Raw genomic sequence first — 19,818 nt, forward strand, 5'->3', positions numbered from 1 at the left:
AATTATAATAAAAACTCAAAACCTCTCATGATTCATGATTAAAATAAAACCCAAATCAAATAAAACAGCAATAAAAGAAATTTGTGTTCTAACACACACACACACACACACACACACACACACACACACACACACACACACACACACACACAGCTCAGAGGCTGGATAAGGAGGTGCAGTGGGTTTTTATTCTCAGAAGTGGCCAATTAGTCTGAGTCCTGACAGGACGTTTGTCAGTGCTGAGACGAGGACCCTGTTCCCTCACCTGCAGGACGTCCAGATGTGTGCTCTCTCTCTCTCTCTCTCTCTCTCTTTCTCATTATATCTCTCTCTCCCTTTTTCTGTTTTTCTGTCATTAGTAAAGTTTTTGTTTAGTCATGTTCCAGGTACTGAATCTATACAATCCCACATAAACATCACCAGAAAGAAAAGAAAAATACTTTAGGAAATAAAATAGTAATCACTCCATCACTCTTCCACTTTCTCACTCTTCCATTCTCTCACTTCATCACTCTTCCACTTTCTCACTCTTTTTAATTCCCTCACTCCATCACTCTTCCACTTCCTCACTCTTTCATTCCCTCACTCCATCACTCTTCCACTTTCTCACTCTTTCATTCCCTCACTCCATCACTCTTCCACTTCCTCACTCTTTCATTCCCTCACTCCATCACTCTTCCACTTTCTCACTCTTTTCAATTCCCTCACTCCATCACTCTTCCACTTCCTCACTCTTTCATTCCCTCACTCCATCACTCTTCCACTTTCTCACTCTTTTAATTCCCTCACTCCATCACTCTTCCACATCCTCACTCTTCATTTCCCTCACGCCATCACTTTTCCACTATCTCACTCTTTCATTCTCTCACTCTTTAATTCTTTCACTCCATCACTCTTCCACTTCTTCACTTTTCACTCCATCACTCTTCCACTTCCTCACTCTTTCATTCCCTCACTCCATCACTCTTCCACTTCTTTTCCACTTCCTCACTCTTTCATTCTCTTACTCCATCACTCTTCCACTTCCTCACTGTTCCATTTCCTCACTCTTTCACTCTCTCACACTTTCACTCCTCCATTTTCTTCCTGCTTCACTCCATCACACTGCTTCAATCTTTTACTTTCACTTTTCACTCGCTCGCTCTTTTACTCTTTAACTCCATCACTCTATCACACTCTCTCACTCCCTCATTCTTTCTCCCCCTTACTGACTCACTTTATCACACTATTTCACTCTCTCACTTTCCTCTTCTCTTCTCTTCTCTTCTCTTCTCTTCTCTTCTCTTCTCTTCTCTTCTCTTCAGTCTGCACTCTGATGGTGTTTATGTAGGTTTTCAGTGTCCTTGCTCATTACACAGTCCAGCAGATAATCCTCAAGATGCTTCTCCAATGGTCCGAGAAATATCATGATGTTTAGCTAATGATGCAAATGATGTCCTCAAAAACACGCGCAGTTTGAAGAAAACATCAGAATCCGTGACGATGACCAGGATAATTTATAATGACACACTTATAATCACACTGAAGGTCTGGAGGACATGTGGAAGTTTACAGGATGTACTGTTCGTGTTCGTCATCCAAACATCCATCATCTCTCGTGAGCTCTCTATGATCCATTAACATCTAATACACCTCACTCCCTTATCATTATAGTACCATCTTATTCATCCTGAGGAACTCTAGAAGCCTGCAATGAAAACTGGATAGTGACTTTGTACTGTAGGTGATCAATAGTGATTGAAATCTTGTCAAGCTCCAGGAAATAATAAAGATGCTTAGCAGTGTGGTGGTCCTCAGAAGTTTAAAAAAAAACATGCATTTCTCTCCACTGACCATTTAACAGCTGCCTTCAGAAGCTAAAGGAAGGGAATGTCCTCATTCCTTCAGTTGCCGCTTCAGCTGTAGGCATTTACGCTACCACCATGGAACTCCATATATCAGATCTCCACTTGGTATCATTCAGGATTAGTTGTAGGTTTTGAATGCTCCTCACTGGTAGACCTGCCAGGAGCAAGCTTCAAGAAATGGCAAGGAACTGAAGAAGCACCTCAATGATCTGTATGGATTAAAAACAGACAGATTCTTCTGAGGTTTCGTAAGGAGAAATGCACAGGAGAATCTCAGATTAGCTGTGTGAGAAGAAAAAAACTGCTGAACGTTCATGTTTGATTGACCCAAGGTGAGATCAAGGACCGAGCCATAAAGATCTCAAGAATAAGAAGTAGAATGCAGTGAAATCAAAAACATTAACACCAGCCAGAACTTAATTAGATACTCATTAAATAGTAAAAGAGGAGAGGAACAGGAAGTGAGCAATTAACTACCATGGCAACCAGGTAACAAGGACAGGAAGTGCTGACCATATAAAGAGTGTTTACTTGAATTTGGTTTGGAGAATGAATGAGATGTAAAGGCTTTAGTGTGTGTGTGTGTGTGTGTGTGTGTGTGTGTGTGTGTGTGTGTGTGTGTGTGTGTGTGACACAAAGCCGAGGATGCTGGGTAATGGCTTAGTCCGTTCCTGCTAAAAAACTGAACCTGATTGGATTATAGGACATGTGCGTTTGCTAAAGGACTTATCTCTCCACCTGATGTGGGGTTTTGTTACTCACGTCTCGCCTCACATCTCTCCTCGTGTCTCTGCTCATGTCTCACCTCGCACCTCTCCTCACATCTTGCCTCACTTCTCCTCACATCTCGCCTCACATCTCTACTCATGTCTCTCCTCATGTCTCACCTCACACCTCTCTTTACGTCTCGCCTCACTTCTCCTCACGTCTCGCCTCAAATCTCTACTCATGTCTCTCCTCATGTCTCGCCTCAGACCTCTCCTCTTGTCTCACCTCACTTCTCCTCACATCTCTTACCTCATGTATCACCTCAATTCCGTCTTTACATCTTTCTACACTTCTCTCCTCCCCATTTCACATTCCTCTCACATTTCTCTTCAGGTCTCTCCTCATGCCTCTCTTTGTTTCTCTCCTCACTTCAGTCCTCACGTCTCTCCTTGTTTCTCACCTCACATCTTTTCCCTGTAACCAGATGAGACAGTCTGATATCATTCGAACACCAGCTGTTCAGCTTTTTTAATAGATAATGTTCATCAGTTTTCTTTTAATTACATCAGTTAATGTGTAGAAAAAAAGAGACGCAGTGACGTGAGACTTCATCCTCCAAGGTGATGATGATATTCTGAGCTCAAGAGTTCAGACGAGACGAAGTAGGAAAAACAAAGAAAGAAACAAAGCATTAGTGATAGAGAGAGAGGAGAGAAGGAGAGAAAACCTGTTGATCAACACTCCAAATTACAAACCATATACACAATTTGGCCAAAAGTATTCAGACACCAGTCTTCTCCAGACATCAGTCAAGTCAAATTTTATTTATATAGCGCCTTACAGCAACCAAAAGGAGCACAAGGCACTTTCCAGTAAAAAAATAAAAAATAGACAGTGGACAATAAAATATAAAAAATATATAAAAAATATAAAAATATAACTACACAGTAGACAATAAAATATAAGAAATATAAAAAATATGAGTACAATATATATGTAAAAAAGCAGTTGAAACAGGGCTTCGTGTTAAAAGCTTGTATAAATAAAAAAGTTTTCAACTGTGATTTAAAAACACTCAGCACAGTGATGGATCGAATGTGAGCTGGAAGAGCGTTCACAGCTTTGGTCCCTGGACGGCAAATGACCGGCCACTAAACCTTTTACATCTGTACTTAGGAGTGACCAGAGAGGTATGTCCAGAGGAACGGAGAGTATGTGGTTCTTCTCAAAACTGCTCCAATAATGTTCCATTTTACATTTACATTTGCGGCATTTAGCAGACGCCCTTATCCAGAGCGACGTACAAAAGTGCTTTGAGTCTCTAGTAATGAATAAATCTACACTGGTACGCAAGATTACAACCTTAATATAAATATAACTCGAATTCTACAAACTTGGAAAGTGCTAATTTAGGTATTTCAGGAAGAGGTAGGTCTTCAGTCGTTGTTTGAAGATAGTCAGAGACTCTGCTGTACGGACATCTAGGGGAAGTTCATTCCACCACCTCGGTGCCAGAACAGAGAAGAGCCTTGAATTGTACTTACCTCTCATTCTGAGAGAAGGAGGTACCAGTCGAGCAGTGCTGGAGGATCTCAGACAGCGTGGTGCAGTGTGAGATGTGATGAGGTCACTGAGGTAAGATGGCGCTGGTCCATTTTTCGCTTTGAAGGCATCATCAGTGTTTTGAATCTGATACGTGCAGCTTCTGGAAGCCAGTGAAGGAGCAGCAGTGGGGTGGTGTGGGAGAACTTGGTCAGATTGAACACAAGTCATGCAGCTGCGTTTTGGATCATTTGCAGTGAACGAATAGCGTTCAGGGGAAGACCTGCCAGCAGAGAGTTGCAGTAGTCCAGTCTTGAAATGACAAGAAAGTGTCATTCCACAAAGTGAAACTAGGAGACCCAAACCTGTTTCAGCATGATGGCCTCCCTTTGCACAAAGCCAGCTCCAATAAGATCTGCTTTCTATGTGTTGAAAGATCTCCTGCTATAGAGCTCCAGATCGCTAACGAATATAGTGGAACATCTTCCCAGAAGAGTGGAGCTTATTATAAGAGCGAATGGAGATTAAATGTGGACTGAGAAGTTCAAAAAGATTCCCATCCCAGCCTGATTTCCATCCATCTGCCAGGTATGAAAAACATCTCTTATTTGGGGAACTCCATGTGATCAACATTAACATTTATACATTACAAAATCCGCCACATCATGCAAGCGATTAGCATTTCTCAGCCTGAGGTTGTCGTGACATCAAGACGTGTTTAAGCACTTTGAACAGATCCAGAACGTATCTAAACTAAACCAATGGCTTTATTTGTGCTTTGAGAACGTGACATTTCTCCATGTTGAGGATGATTAGCTGCTTCATCTGTGGAACTAGCGAGTGTTTGCTTCATCTCACATGAGGGCTCTTGTGGGTTGTGCTTTCAGAGGCTACGTTTACACGAGTCTGGATAAACTTAAAAACGGCGTTTACGTCTGAAAAAGGTTCCACGTCCACACTTTCGTTTTCAATCGTTTGCCAAAAGTCGTTCATGAGCAGTAAAACGTTTAAAACGCCTCTGTACTGCGCGTGAGCAAAACTTCAGACACCTCGACCCGCGTCATTTATTTCTTTTCGGCTCTTGAAACGTCGCGCCAATGACTTGAAAATACGTCATCGTTTTTGAAAGCCTCTGTTTTCACATACGGTCCGCACTGAAAACGTCGTTTTCAAAGAGCTACAGTTAAAGTGGATTTTTCAGTCTTTTAATTCAAATAATCAGGTTTTCCATTTAATCTATTGTTCCTGAATCAATAAAAAAAGCATGAGTAGCAAAATGGAATTTACAATGTAATATGCAATGTTCAAAATGGAAACATTTTGTCTGTATTTAAATTGACATTTTACAGTTTGATGCAAAAGGTAAATGAATTGAAATCAGTTACATTTGTTATCTCCAGCAGTGGTTTATAAATGTCAATTACATACAAATTTTGACACTTTATTAGTTGCAAAATTAAAATGTTTCACCCGCAATGACGTTCCAGTGGTTGAGCAGCTTCTCTGAGAAACTGTGGAACGGACCTCGTCATGACGGAGAGTGGGCGTGGTCAGCTCGGAATGCATTTATAAATCCACTTAACTACTTTTGCATTAAATGCATTACAAATAGACCTTTAATTCACTTTTTTTTGCTACAAATATCCCACAGAAATCCCATGCATCGTATTTATTCTTTATTACCGCATTACCTGTGTAAATGAACATTGTTCATTGTTACTTGAATTTAATAGGATTTAGGACATTTTAATTATAATTTTGCATTTAAACATGTTACACATTAAATCAATATAAAATAAAAAGAAATAAAAATTAGGATGTGATTTACTGTACATGCACATACCGTAATGGAAAATTTCAGCTGTAAAATGTAATCCAGGAAAAAGTTTCCATTAGAATTGAACATTTAAAATCGAATTTTATTACGTCTATGCTTCTGTAAATAAAAATAAAAATAAAAACGTCTTTAAACTCCAATTTACTCTCGTTCTTCACCTGCAAAACAGGAAGGAATTCAAAATGTTCCTCATATCGCACCATGTTCACACCTGGTATTAACACCGATCCCGAATGATCTGATTTCCTTTACGGATTCTTCGAATGAACTTCATCACACAGGTTTACTCCATTGTCCTTCTGCAGGTAGAATGATCTTCTCTGAAACGTGAAACCTGTTCTTGTACAAACCAGATGTTGAAAGAACTTTCGAAAAAGTCCACCTGTTGCTTTTGAGCTACAGAAAGCTCTGGATCTGAGGTTAGAAGTGTGTTGGAGATGATCAGCATGATCTCCACACTCTGTGTGTCACTGTGACGTTTTTATTAGACAAATCGAAACGCGACTGATTAGAAGGATTGAATTTTTTATTGAGTTTAGCGCTGGAGCGAGGAGAAAACGTTCGGAAAAATCCGTCTGTTTCTTATTTAGCTTGTCTGAAGACATTAGCATGGTAATTAATCATGCTAGTTTGAGTGTGTGTGAGAAAGGCTGATGCTCACACACACCTCGGATGATTCACATTTGCTCACTGACTCCCGCTGATGTTCTCCACAAGACGGCTTTCTGAAGTCTGATGCTCTGTTCAGATGTAGAGTTATGAATCTTGACGGGACTGCAGATGGACCGGGAGATGCCAGAGAACTTCCAAAAGCTTTTGGAGGCTTCTACCATGAACATCTTCTTCAAGCATGCGGTTGCTATAAAAAAGATAATGTCCTGCTCTGGAAATTCTATTTCCAGACCATCCTGCAGACCTCAGCAACGTTCCTGCACATTTGTATTAAAAGGAACACATGCTGGAAGCTCAGTCAGGGCATTGAAACATCTCCACCTGAAAAGAGGGGTCCAAGGTCACAACCTCAATCAGCCGACTGCTTAACGCTTACTGCGTTTATGCTGACTTCCTGTTCGCGTGTGGACGATTGGGGTGATGCAGGGGCAAGTCATTGCTTGCTCCTGCACACACACACACACACACACACACACACACACACACACACACACAATGGGATGAGCAGAGACTGTATCTTCATGTCAAGTTCAGTTTCTCTCCTCAGGTCTCTGTGTTCAATAAAATTACATTCTAAGGGTGATGATGTGGTTGATTTATTCTCCAAAACAGTAGCTCAGGTGGGCATCGGTTTGCTTTCTGTTGCTATAGTAACGGTTCATTTGCAGAGCTGCAAATAAACACACTAATCACAAAAGTGTGTGTGCCAGTTGTTTAGATGTTGATGTAATGTGTATGGAAGGAGTCTCCAGTGTCAGTGCTTTGCTACAGTCAGAGGTAACTGTAACTTTCAGGAGCAAAGCTGTTGAGGGCGTGGTGGTGGTGTTCAAGGTGTGGTGGTAGTGTTTTTGGGGGTGGTGCTGTTTAGGGCGTGGTGGTGATTTAAGGGCATCTTCTTTCGGCTGCTCCCATTATGGGTCTCCACAGCGGACCATCTGTTTTCATACCCCCCTGTCCTCTACATCTGCCTCTTTTACCCAAACTACCTGCATGTCTTCCCTCACCACATCCATGAACCTCTTCCTTGGTCTTCCTTTTTTCCTCCTTCCTGGTGGCTCCATCCTCAGCATTCTCCTACTGATATACCCCATGTTCCTCCTCTGCACATGTCCAAACCATCTCAATCTCTCACCTTGTCTCCAAAACGTCCTACATGCGCTGTCCCTCTAATAAACTTATTTCTAATCCTGTCCATCGTCATCACTCCCAATGAAAACCTCAACATCTTCAGCTCTGCTACCTCCAGCTCCACCTCCTGTCTTTTACTCAAACAGGTGTTTAGGTGTTTTTAGGGCGTGGTGGTGTTTTTGGGGGGGTGATGGTGGTGTTTTTGGGGTGTGATGATGGTGTTTTAGGGATGAGGTGGTGTACAGGACATGGTTGTGGTGGTTGTGTTTTTGGGAGTGGTGGTGTTTAGGGTGTAGTGGTGTCTTTGGGGTGTGATGGTGGTGTTTTGGGGCATGATGATGGTGTTTAGAGTGTGGTGGTGCTTTTGGAGCATGGTTGTGATTGAACTCTTCTTTTACCTCCAATCAACTGATTGAATATTTTTTCTAAAATGCCACTAGACCTGGCGTTTCCTTTATTCTCCTTATATGAACTGTTTCAAACTTCTATTAAAGCTTTGCTGCTAATGATGCTAAACATGGGGCGGTGAGCCTGTTCCTAACGCCTGGATTGCAAATGATCATCGTGTGCACTCGGAGTTCAGGAGAAGCGAGGAGAAGAAGCGCTGAAGAGCACTCACGCTTCCTGAGGGCTGCTCTTCATCCCGTGATGGATACCTCCGAGTTCAGCAGTGACCCAAAAAACACTCTGCTCTGATCGTGAACAACAACCTGCTCTCAGCCAATCTGAACCCTTGGTGTGAGTGTGCGTGTGTGTATGTGTGTGTGTGTGTGTGTGTGTGTGTGTGTGTGTGTGTGTGTGTGTGAGTGTGCGCGTGAGTGAAATACAATTTGGAATGTTTGGAGTTTTTAGAGACAAAATAACAACAGTTCCTGGAAGTGCACTCAGGTTTCTGCAGTCGTGTGTGTGTGTGTGTGTGTGTGTGTGTGTGTGTGGTTTACTGGACTCTCACTGAACATCCACATTTATTCCAGAAGAAAAGAGAGAAAAGATTTATAATGTAATACTGCAATTCTTCTCCTGTAGCTGTGCTGAAACATACCTCTGTCTGTCTGTCTGTCTGTCTGTCTGTCTGTCTGTCTATCTATCTATCTATCTATCTATCTATCTATCTATCTATCTATCTATCTATCTATCTATCTTCTTTTCCTCTCTTCTCTTGGGGTTTGAGTAGACTCTGAGTGAGGGATGTGGATAAAACAAATATTAGTCTCTTTTGTGAACAGTTTTGCTGTAATACCACAGAGTTTAGAAAAGAACTTTGTGCAGCCAGAAAAAGGATATTAGTAAAATAGAAGATTTAATTGAATGTAATGAAGGGGGTGTAAACACTGATTTAAAAGTAAAAGACGCTGGAGCTGAAGAATCTATTAGAACAAGTAAAAGGTGCTTTAATAAGAGCCAGAATATAAATATAATAATAATAATAATAATAATAATAATAATAATAATACAATATAAAATAAATGGATGACATTTTAATCTTGAGCGTAAATCAGCACAGCAGAAGTGTAGATTTCCCCTTCGTCGAGAAGACAGTGAGAACGACGGCCACAGACTTTTTATCAAGAACTGTATGGATGGACTTACTGTGAGCCCGAGAGCATGGCTCAACTTTTAAATGGACTTCCTAAACTGGAACAATATGCTGGAGCCAAGAATTAGTTTTGATTAACTATCGAAGGCGGTGCAGCAGCTTTCAACAGGGCGAGCAAGAGGACTCGATGAGTTTTTGGGTGTTTTAGGAAAAGACTTATAGAACGTCTCCGTGTAAGCTTCGAGAAGGGTGTATTACCAGATTTCTACCAAAGAACGGACACTGGTTGCTGAAAACTGGTGTCCTGTCCCATTGATATGTACAGAACAATCTGTTTTTCTCTTTTTCAGCAATTGAATAAAAGTTGCTGATTAATATGCCACCTTTTTAAGGTTTTAGAAACTTTTGATTTTGGAGAACCAATGATTTTGTGGATAAAACTACTGTACACTGAGGCATCGGTTATGCTAAAGAAAGGAAGTGGGAGTTGTCCAGTACCTGTTAAAAGAGGTATCTACCAGGGGTGTCCACTTTCAGGACAACTATACAGCAGAGCAGACCCCTACTAAGCAAATTAAAAACATTTGAACAGGTTTTTAAAATGCATCATCTTCCAAAGTCAACTGGGCAAAAAGTAAGGAGTTTATCTGGAGAACTAGAGGATCACCACAAATTCAAGGGGGATTGTAATTGAGAATACATGGAATGAAGGGTCCAGTTGTGTTTCTAGGTAGAAAAGAATACAGACAGAAGTCTTCATGCTTTGGCACAAGCTGAACATTTGAGAGCCATCAGAAGACATGATAAAAGCAAAGACAACTTGGGGAGTTCTTATGGACTGGGCAGCACTGGATTCCTGCACCTGCTTTATATGTAGCAGTACAGAAAGGAGAAAAAAGCCTAGTGGACATAAGAAGTCAGATCATCACCGCTCGACTACAGGCAGCACAGAGACTTTTATTTGAAGATACTTGGGATGGACCAACATAGCCTGTGCTCTACTTAGGAGAGCATCCAGGCTTAGCTATTATAAGCAGCTATTTCTACTCAGGCTGTAAGAATTAGACTTGAACAGCTTGACCCCGTTATAGCATTTCATGCTAACAGCATGGTGCATAGAGAAATGTCACACCCGGAACACTGGATATTCAGCTAACCATTGTTTTATAACCCTATAATAAAAAGCAGGATCATCTTCTTAGGCAGCATAAATTGCTGCTTGGTGGGTTAGGGTTAGCAACAAGATTGAATATCTCAGGGATGGAAACAGATGGAGAACAGCTGCATCACTTCAGCAGGACACAGGGATCCAGCAGTTGTACAGGAGGAAGACCAGGAGGATGGAGATAGGAGAACTCTTCAAAACCCCAGAGCTGGTGAAGTTCAAGGACACAACAAAAAACATTGTACATCACATGTAAAAGTGACATCAAAATGTCCTAAGAAGGGTAAAGGCGTGGAGGTGGTCAGAGTTGTTCGGCCCAGACTTCGGATGGTGCTGGAGGTCTCTGTACAAGCCTCCTATTGAGAAACGTACAGCCGACTTGTGGAGGAGGTGATGTAAGTGGTAGATCAAGGTGAGTGTTCCTGAAGGTGGACAGAATGATGTTCAAGGTGCTGATAAGGAGTGGATTAAAGCCAAAAGGAATAATTTTACCCCCTCATCTGCCCCTGCAACGTGATCCAACAAACTGCCCTTGCAAGGTGAGTCAGTAATCTGCCCTTGTAAGGTGAGCTAATAATTTGTGCCTGCAAGGGGAGCTAGCAATGTTCCTCTATGAGGGGAATTAACAGTCTGCCCCTGTGAGGGGATTTAGTGGTCTGCAATTGTAAGGTGAGCCAGCAATCTGCCCCTGCAATGTGAGCAAGTAATCTGCCCCCTCGAGGTAAGACAGTGGTCTGCCCCTGCAGGAGGAGACAGCAATCTGCCCCTCATTCTTTAAAAACTGAACGATCACTGCAGTCAGAGTTTTGAGGGAATGCGGGTGTTCCAGAGTTTCACACACACACTTGATGACAGTCAATAAACTGTCAGAGTGACGTTCGTCCCCAAGCGCTGAAATCACACCGTGTCTACAGAACGTCCATGGAGAAAAAAAAGTGAAATGTTTCGTTTTTCCTGAAAACAAAAACTGTCAAAGTGATGAATCTCACCAGGGAAATAAAAACCTCCAATTAATGAGCTTCACACTGGCATGAAATGGGTTGGGCTAGTCCTGCCTAATCCTGACCAATCACAGGGGTAATGACACAAGTCCCTCCCACATAGATCTTATTAATATTCTGTACAACTGAAAGGAATCATGACACATGGTTCTCCTCAATCTGCTCCTGCCAGGTAACTCATGAAAGCTAACCTGACAAGGTAAATGCTAGTCAAAGAAATTAGAAGACATGAAGGAGAAAAGATGAGCAAAGCTATAAAAACATTAACAAAAAGAGAGTGAAGATCCTGAGTGGAGCACGGCTAAGGATCTCATCAAAACTTTGAAGGACAGAGAGATCAGGTCAGATCAGCTTAGCTCTTCAGTATGTTCAGAAGGGAACATCTCACTTGATCTCCCAGATAAAGCAAAGTCTAGACATTCCATCATGAGAGCCCCAAGGAAAAGATCCCGACTGAGACTGAGGAGAAGAGAAGTTGCAGGAAAAAGTCATTCTCTTTCTGTCTTTCTTTCTGTCTCTCTTTTTATCTCTCTGTGCATCTCTCTATTTCTCTCTTGGTCTCTCACTGTCTCTTTAACTCTCTCTGTGTCTCTCTATTTTTTTCTCTCTTGCCTTCTCTCTCTTTATCTCTGTCTCTTTATTTCTCTCTCTCATTCTAAGTCTCTCTATCTTTCTCCCACTCTCTTTCTTTATCTCTCTTCCACTCTGTCTCCCTTTATCTCTCTCTCACTATATCTTTCTTAGTCTCTCTGTCTCACTCTGTCCCTCTCTCTTACTTAGTCTCCCTTTATCTCTCTCTCTGTGTCTCTCTTTATCACTCTGTATCTCTGTTTTACTCCGTCTATCTTTATCTTTACCTCACTGTGTCTCCCTCAATTTCTCTGTCTCACTCTGTCTCTTTTTTATCTCTGTGAATATTATACAGGAAGTCATATGGATCATTAGGAGTGATTTGGGTGATGTGCAGCATTAGCAGTTGTAGATGTAGCATTAGCATTGCTACAGGGTTTAGAGGGAATGTGGTTGTTTTGATGGCTCTCACACCCGATGGCAGTCGATAAACTGTCAGGGTGACGCTCGTCTCCAAGCGCTGAAATCATAACATGTCATCAGAATGTCCACAGAGAAAAAGATGATGCGAAGTGTTGTTTTTTTCCCAGAAAACAACTGAGAAACAAAGACGACGTCAAAGTGGTGAATCTCACCTGGGAATCGAAAGCCTGAACACCATTTGCAGCATGAGGTCGAAATGAACACAAAGTGGGCGGGGGTAGTCTCAAACACAATTAACCAATCACTGAGTTCATGACACTAGTCCCGCCCATATACATTTGACTGCTAACCTGTAAAGCAAATGCTAACAAATTGAGTAAAAAACTAGCCTAGCTAGCCAGTGAAAGCTAGCATAGAGAGCGTAGCTGCTTTGTAACTCTAGAGTTGATTTTGTTGTGTTGCAGGCAGAGACTCAGACAGAGACCTGTCAATCAGTCACACTCGTTCGAATATTAGGCCACACCCCCTATGCTCAGTCTCAGCTCAATGTGCTCTTTTAACATCCTGATATTTTCCATTGTGTTCAATATTGAATGATATTTCAGTGTCATGACGCTCTCGTTCTTCTTCTGAGTGTGTGTGTGTGTGTGTGTGTGTGTGTGTATATGAGATATGGTTTATATTTCCGTGTTTGTAAATCGTGTTATTAATTATTAATGATCAGCTTCAACTCAGTGTTTATCAGCACAGACATGTTTGTGTGACAGAGTGTGGAGTTTCGCAATGCCTGGCATCGCGCTCCTACGTCGCTCTTTTGAAAGGCCACTTTCATTCATTCACTCGTATGTTTGTTCTTCAGTTCGTACGTTTGTTTGGTCTCAGCAGCTCGAGGTTATTGTGTCCATTTTCAGCGTGGTTTGTGTTCTGACGTGTCTTTGGCTGCAGGGTGAGGCATCTGATTTATCCCCCTCCCTCCCTCTCCCTCTCTCTCTCTCTCTCTCTCTCTCTCTCTCTCCCAGTAGAATATTAGCTCCGGTTTTCACCCCGAGGCCTGCTGTGATAGATGGATGTGTGTTAGTCTATAAAACTCCCACATCTTACCATCTGTGATGAAACAAAATGCATTTGAACCTTTAAACCATCCATTTACATTTCAACCTCAATCCAGTTCCAGCTATACACTGAGAGAGACTTTTTTGTCATGTTATATACCATGTGGTATCAGTTTGAACCATTAACCAAATAAATATATAAATAAATAAAAAAATAAAATAAATGTTAGACATAATAAAAACAGACAATGACAGTTAAATGTTGGGGGGAGGGGTGTGTGTGATTGTTTAGTTCAGTTCTTGTGCAAAGTGCAATTTTTCTCCTTTCACCGAACACAAATCATTACATCACCATACATCCTCAAACATCTTCAGATCCCCCACACACTTATAAACATTCAAATCAACTAAAATCCTTGACTTTATTAACCGGGAAAAAATTCTGTTTGCATCACAGTCAGTGTTTTGAGCCACTTTGTTCTTTCTGCTCAGGTATTTTTGCTTGACCAAAAATAAAATGAATTAGCTGACACTTAAACCTGTTCCTCCTGATGTACTTAAAACCAAGAACTAAACACTGTAAGGTCAAAAACACATTAAAAGAACTTAGAATACATTTTAAAAGCACAAACAGTCAGTGTAACCTGGAGCAGTGAGTAAAAGCGTGAAAGACGGTTTCTCTCTGTGAACAGAACGGACCGTCCTGTAGATCATCAGGGTTTAAAATACAAATAAAAAGAGTTCACAGAGATGATGCAGTGTGAAATCCTCCACTGGAGGTTGGCAGCTTTTTTAGGTAATGGTAGTTTGTCTCCACTCTGGTTTAATATTATCATCAAGAACATTTCTCCACTGGGTGTCCACCCTCCCACTCAGCTTGTTTAAAACCTTAACACAGGCCCTGTAGAGCAGCTTCCCCATCGATGTCCCTTTCACCTCTGTACTTCAGGAGGGGACCGCCACACCCGTTAAAGACAGAAGTGATGTCCAGCTGGGGAGAGGGTTCCTCCTCTGTAGCGCCGATCTCACCGACTTCATAGTCTTTCAGCTGAACACACTCCTCTGCTGTTAGTGTAAACCTCCAGCGGTGTAGGAGCTGGTTAGTGACGCGCAGGGACCAGAGTCCCATACGTGCCAGCAGGTCTTTACCCTGTGACAGGTCTGTCCCTGCGATGTTCACCAGCTCCTGGAGTGTAACGATACTTGAGGAGACCAAAGTTCTGGATAGTGTGGGGGTGGTTGCACCAATGTTCAGCCGACTCCCGTTGACCAGGGGCTCCTCCAGTAGCCAGTATAATGTTCTGCAGCCCGTAATCCTATTTTTAATAAAGTCCATATTTTTAAGTAAAAGACTGGTAATCCAGTAACATTCAGTGTGCTTGTGTCCATTAAAAACAAAGTTCTGTCCAGCCCCAGTCCACTGGCTGCTGTCCTCCATACTAGGTTCCTGGGCCCAGTTAAGAGTCTCTGGATAAACTGGAGGCGAAAGGCTGCAGTTCTGCTGGCCAGATGAACCAGCCCTTGCCCCCCTTCCTCCTTGGGCAGATGGAAAACACTCTGCGGAATCCAGTGCAGACCATCTCAGAAGAAGTCACCGAGCAGAGCCTGGATGTTTGCTAGCAGGTTTGGCCGTGGATCCACACATGCCAGCTTGTGTCACAGAGACGACGCTGCCATGATGTTTATTACCAGCGTTTGCCCCCTGTAGGACATCTTTGGAACCAGTTGCTTCCACCTGCTCAGTCTGCCCTTGATGTGCTCTACAGTGTCTTTCCAGTTTTTATTTAAAAACTCGTCACTCCCCAGGTAGACACCCAAGTAGACACCTTTTTTCCACACCAAGCTTCACCTCCTCACCCCACAACTAAAACTGCTTTACTTTTTCCCCAGTTTACTTTTGGTGATAATAAAATTTTAAATGTCTTAAAACATCAGTTAAAACATTTATGTCAGACTGGGATCCCACCATTACTGCCAAGTCGTCTGCATATGCTGATAGGTTAAGTGAAGGATTGGCATGTGAAATATTAAAACCACAAGGACGACTTTTAAGATTGATAAAAAGAGGTTTGATTGCTAGAGTGTACAGCATTCCTGACAGTGAACAGCCTTGTCTAATCTCTCTGTAATCTCTGAAAGGGGCACGTAAACCACCATTAACCTTCAGCACACTCTCAACTTCACTGTACAGCACCTTGATCATGGCTATGAAACCAGGGTTAAATCCAAAGCTTACCAGCACCTTCCACAAATATTCATGCTTAACCCAGTCAAAAGAATTTTCCTGGTCTAGAAAAATCAGACCAGTTTTCGCGCCCAATAACCTGTAGATGTCCAAAATGTCACGAATTAAGTATACATTATCAAATATCAACCTGCCAGGCACACAGTACGTCTGGTCATGGTGAATTATCTGCTCCATCACCTTCGTTAGTCTTGACGCTAATGCTTTTGACAGCAGCCTACTGTCAGTGCACAGTAGTGACACTGGGCGCCAGTTTCTCAGGTCGGTCAGGTCTCCCTTTTTTGGCAGCAGGGTCAAGACGGCTATCCTGCAGTTTGACGAGAGCTGACCACCTTTTCCACTCTCCCTTAGAACCTCCAGCACATCCTGCCTTATTACTGCCCAAAATGCAAAAGAACTTGACAGGGGGACCATCTATTCCTGGCGCCCGCCCATTCTTCATGCCTTGGAGAGCCTCCTGAAGCTCAGACAGTGTCAGCTCCCTGTCTAACTCTCTGGCCACTGACTCTGTGAGCTTAGGCAGGTCTTTAAGGAAGCTCTCTTCCACCTCCTGTGCCCCTGACCTCTCGCTGCTATACAGCTTCGAATAGAAGCTGACTGTCTGCTGGCGAATTTCAGTGGACTCTGACACATGATCCCCTAAATCTGTTTGTACAGCATGCATGAATCTTTTTTGGTCCATTTTTTTGCTCTAAACTGAAGAAGAACTTACAAGGATCGTCCATCCCAGTGATGCTTTTAAAGTGTGAGTGAACCAGCGCCCCCTGTACTGCAGTGTCCAACAGGTGGTTCATTTTGGCTTTTTTGTTAGTGAGGGCTTCAATATGCCCTCGATTTCCTGTGGCCTCCAAATGCTGGAATTCCACTGTCTCTATCTCCAGAGCTTTCATCTGGCAATGTCTCTTGTGACATTGAGAGTGTACTGTTAACAGAAAACTTTGATTTGTAGTTAAATCCCACTATTGCTGTAGGGAGTTAAAAGCTCCTTCTCCAGTTTAAAACAATTCCATAAAAAAATAAAAGACTTTCTAAAATTAGCATCTTTTAAAACTGCGGTGTTAAAATGCCAGAAGGTGATTTAAGTTATAATATTCTTTTTACTGATAGTACACTGGACCATGCAGTGGTCTGAGATGCCTACTGGAAAAATAGAACATCTTGTAAAAAAAGTTAGCTGATGCTTAAAACAATAAAATCTCTCCAGGGAGAGCGTGTTGTCTATGCAGTGGGCGCACGTGTACTGTCTCTGTTTTTTATTTCGATTTCTCCATATGTCACAGAGATCATGGGCCTCCACCAATCCCACATGCGCCTAAGGGAAGCTACATGAGTTTCTGCATGATTTCTGTCTATTTTGCATCCCAAAACAAAAAACTCTGCAGTGCTGCAGTTTAAAATAACATTGTTGAGTTTGTGTAAAAACTTCATTCTCTCCATTGCAATGGTGGGATCATACACACAGATAAACACTAAAACCTCATTCTCATAAAAAACATTCACTTTTAAAAGCCTCCCGTTTAAATTTCTTTCACCGTGTAAGAAACAGGAATAAAATTGCGAGTAAAAAGCAGGGCAACACCACCACTAAGCGCCGTGTTGTGGACCAACCCGTCCCACTCTTTCACCCAGTCAGCAGAGTTACTAACATCACTGTGGTCCTGCAACATGACCACATCCACACGCTTCTGTTTAATGAGCTCATACAGCTTCTATCTATTCACGTGTTCTCTCTCCGTTTGTTAAAACTCTCAATCTGTATTCTCTCCATTAGAAGTAAATATAGATAAACACATACTCATGATAAAAAAAACACTTTAAAATGAAACCCACCGCACACTTTATCAATCTTCGTCAGCGTTCTCCCTATTGACTTTCATTATCAGCTTCTTTAGCCGGAATATTTCTTGCTCAGTAAAGGAAACTTCTCTTCTAAAATGTTTAACATCGTAAACAAATGGTGTACGATTTACAAAGAACTCTTCAATTTTGCCACTTAGTGGTTCTTAAAAAAATCATTCTTGTCATCAGCAGTATACAAAACATCTAGTGCTTCCTCCTGAGACTCCTGATTAAACACTGAATCGGACATGCCATCATCACTGTTTGATTTAGTTTCATCTGCCTTCAACTCTTTTTTGGCTTGTTTTTTCCCCTGTCCCCGTCCTTGTTTCTTCCACTTTGTTGAGAGTTTAAAAAGAGGCTTGTCTTCCATCTCCACATCTCCCCCGTCCCCTTGCACTGGTGCAGTGACTGGTGTCTCCTGGCGACAGCTCTGCACCCCTGTGCCTGCCTCTGCCAGCGCAGGCAGCTCCAGCACTGCTCCAGAGTCCACTGTGACTTTCCCAGTTTTACTCGGCTCCTCCTGCTCTGGTTCTGCCAAACAGGGCTTCACCCTGCACACCACCCGCACACTGTGTAGAGGAGTGTGTGTGTGTGTGTGTGTGTGTGTGTGTGTGTGTGTGTGTGTAGAGGAGAGAGAAAAAGTGAGAGACCAGTGGTGGACAGTAAGGAAGTAAATGTAATTGTTACTGTACTTAAGTGTTTTTTTTCATGTACTTTACTGTAGTGTTTCCATTTGGGGAGATTTTTCTGTAACTTCATTTAAAAGTCAAATCTTTGACTCTTTACTCAACTACAATTTGCAAAATCAGCCGTTCCTTTTTATTAATTTGTGGATGAAAACATAACTGGTCAAAGTAACCAATCAGAGTCGAGCACGTGCTCTGTTCTGAACTTGTTTTGATTGGCGCTTGGCAGCGGCAGATTTTTTTAAATTATGGATGCCAAAAAAGGTCTAAACCCTCATGAGCCCAATTCAGAAAAAAGAGTAAAGAAGTATGGGGGGATGTGTAATAAATAAAGGTGTGTATGCAGCTCATCTTGCTATTAGGAGACTAAAGACTAATGTATTTAATGAAATAGGTGTATACCTGTATATCACCGAGGTTATGCTGTTGCCTGATGTGCTTTTATAGAGCAACAATATTTCCTTTAGCTGCACAACATTATAATTTATAGTGTGTAGTTTATTATAATGTGTGTAGCAACCAAACGATTACAGCCTCACTGTAACAAGTCCAGCTGGAATGTAGTTAAACAGCACTTATTGATTTGTTACCTTTAAATGAGGTGATGTTATTAAGGTTTTCTGTGATTGTACTAAAAAGGTCCTGGACTGAGATCAGTAATGAGAATTTCCAGTGCTGCTTAAATCCCCTGTAAAAGACAGATATTATTAGATGATGTATGTTTTTTATGGCTTTATGACTTTTAAAGAGTGTTTTTTTGTTCTTGGTTCTGATTTTGATAAATTGTGCACAATGACGTGTATTTAATTGTGCCATAAATACATTTAGGGGGAATATTTATATATGAAAGGAAGCTCTTAGAAATGTGTCTAAATTTGTGGACTGCTCTGAGAACGTTTTACTCATCCAGTGACTGAAGCTGAAGCAGAGACGAGCTTCTCGAAACTGAATCTAATCAATGGGGGAGACGTTGGGTCATGGTGTGGGTCCCCCAGGGGGCGTAATTCAAGATAAAACCACCATCTGGGCTTGGTGTATTTACTGATCACCAACATACAGTTCAGCATCAGTTCAACATCAAGCAGAACATTTAGAGAGGAATAAATGATGAAGAAACTCCAGACTCGAACTCACCACAACACACACGTGACCTCGTTTACACGTTTTTACTGAAGTAGATATTAAGAAGGTTTTGTGTTCATGATAATTGTACCAGAAATCATTCAGTGTTTGAGTCAAAAGAAATAGACGGGAGAGAGGGGGAGAAAAGAAAGAGAGAGGGAATGGGAGAGGGAGAGAGAGAGAGAGAGAGAGAGAGAGAGAGAGAGAGAGAGAGAGAGAGAGGGAATGTGACATAATCTCCTGCCAGCCAAACGCAGTCACCTGACTCAGGTGTTCCATCAGCTTAATGACCATGTGTTCATAGGGCTTCATGACCTTCTATAAACTTCTACAAACAGTAATCATCTCATATAAGTCTTTATAGAGGCTCTGACATTCCCGCACAGTAAAGGGGTTATAACAGTCTTATGAGTGTGCTGTTCATGTGCTCTGATTGGGCAT

The 19,818-nt window shown here is 41.9% G+C and overlaps 1 protein-coding gene across 3 annotated transcripts in view; it reads left to right on the forward strand.

Annotated features, from left to right (window-relative positions):
• thsd7ba (thrombospondin, type I, domain containing 7Ba) overlaps positions 1-19,818 on the forward strand; it is a 266,155-nt gene that overhangs the window by 45,509 nt on the left and 200,828 nt on the right. The window lies entirely within an intron of this gene.

Source organism: Silurus meridionalis, chromosome 3, assembly GCF_014805685.1.
Source record: "Silurus meridionalis isolate SWU-2019-XX chromosome 3, ASM1480568v1, whole genome shotgun sequence".
In the NCBI taxonomy this organism is placed as follows: Eukaryota; Metazoa; Chordata; class Actinopteri; order Siluriformes; family Siluridae; genus Silurus; species Silurus meridionalis.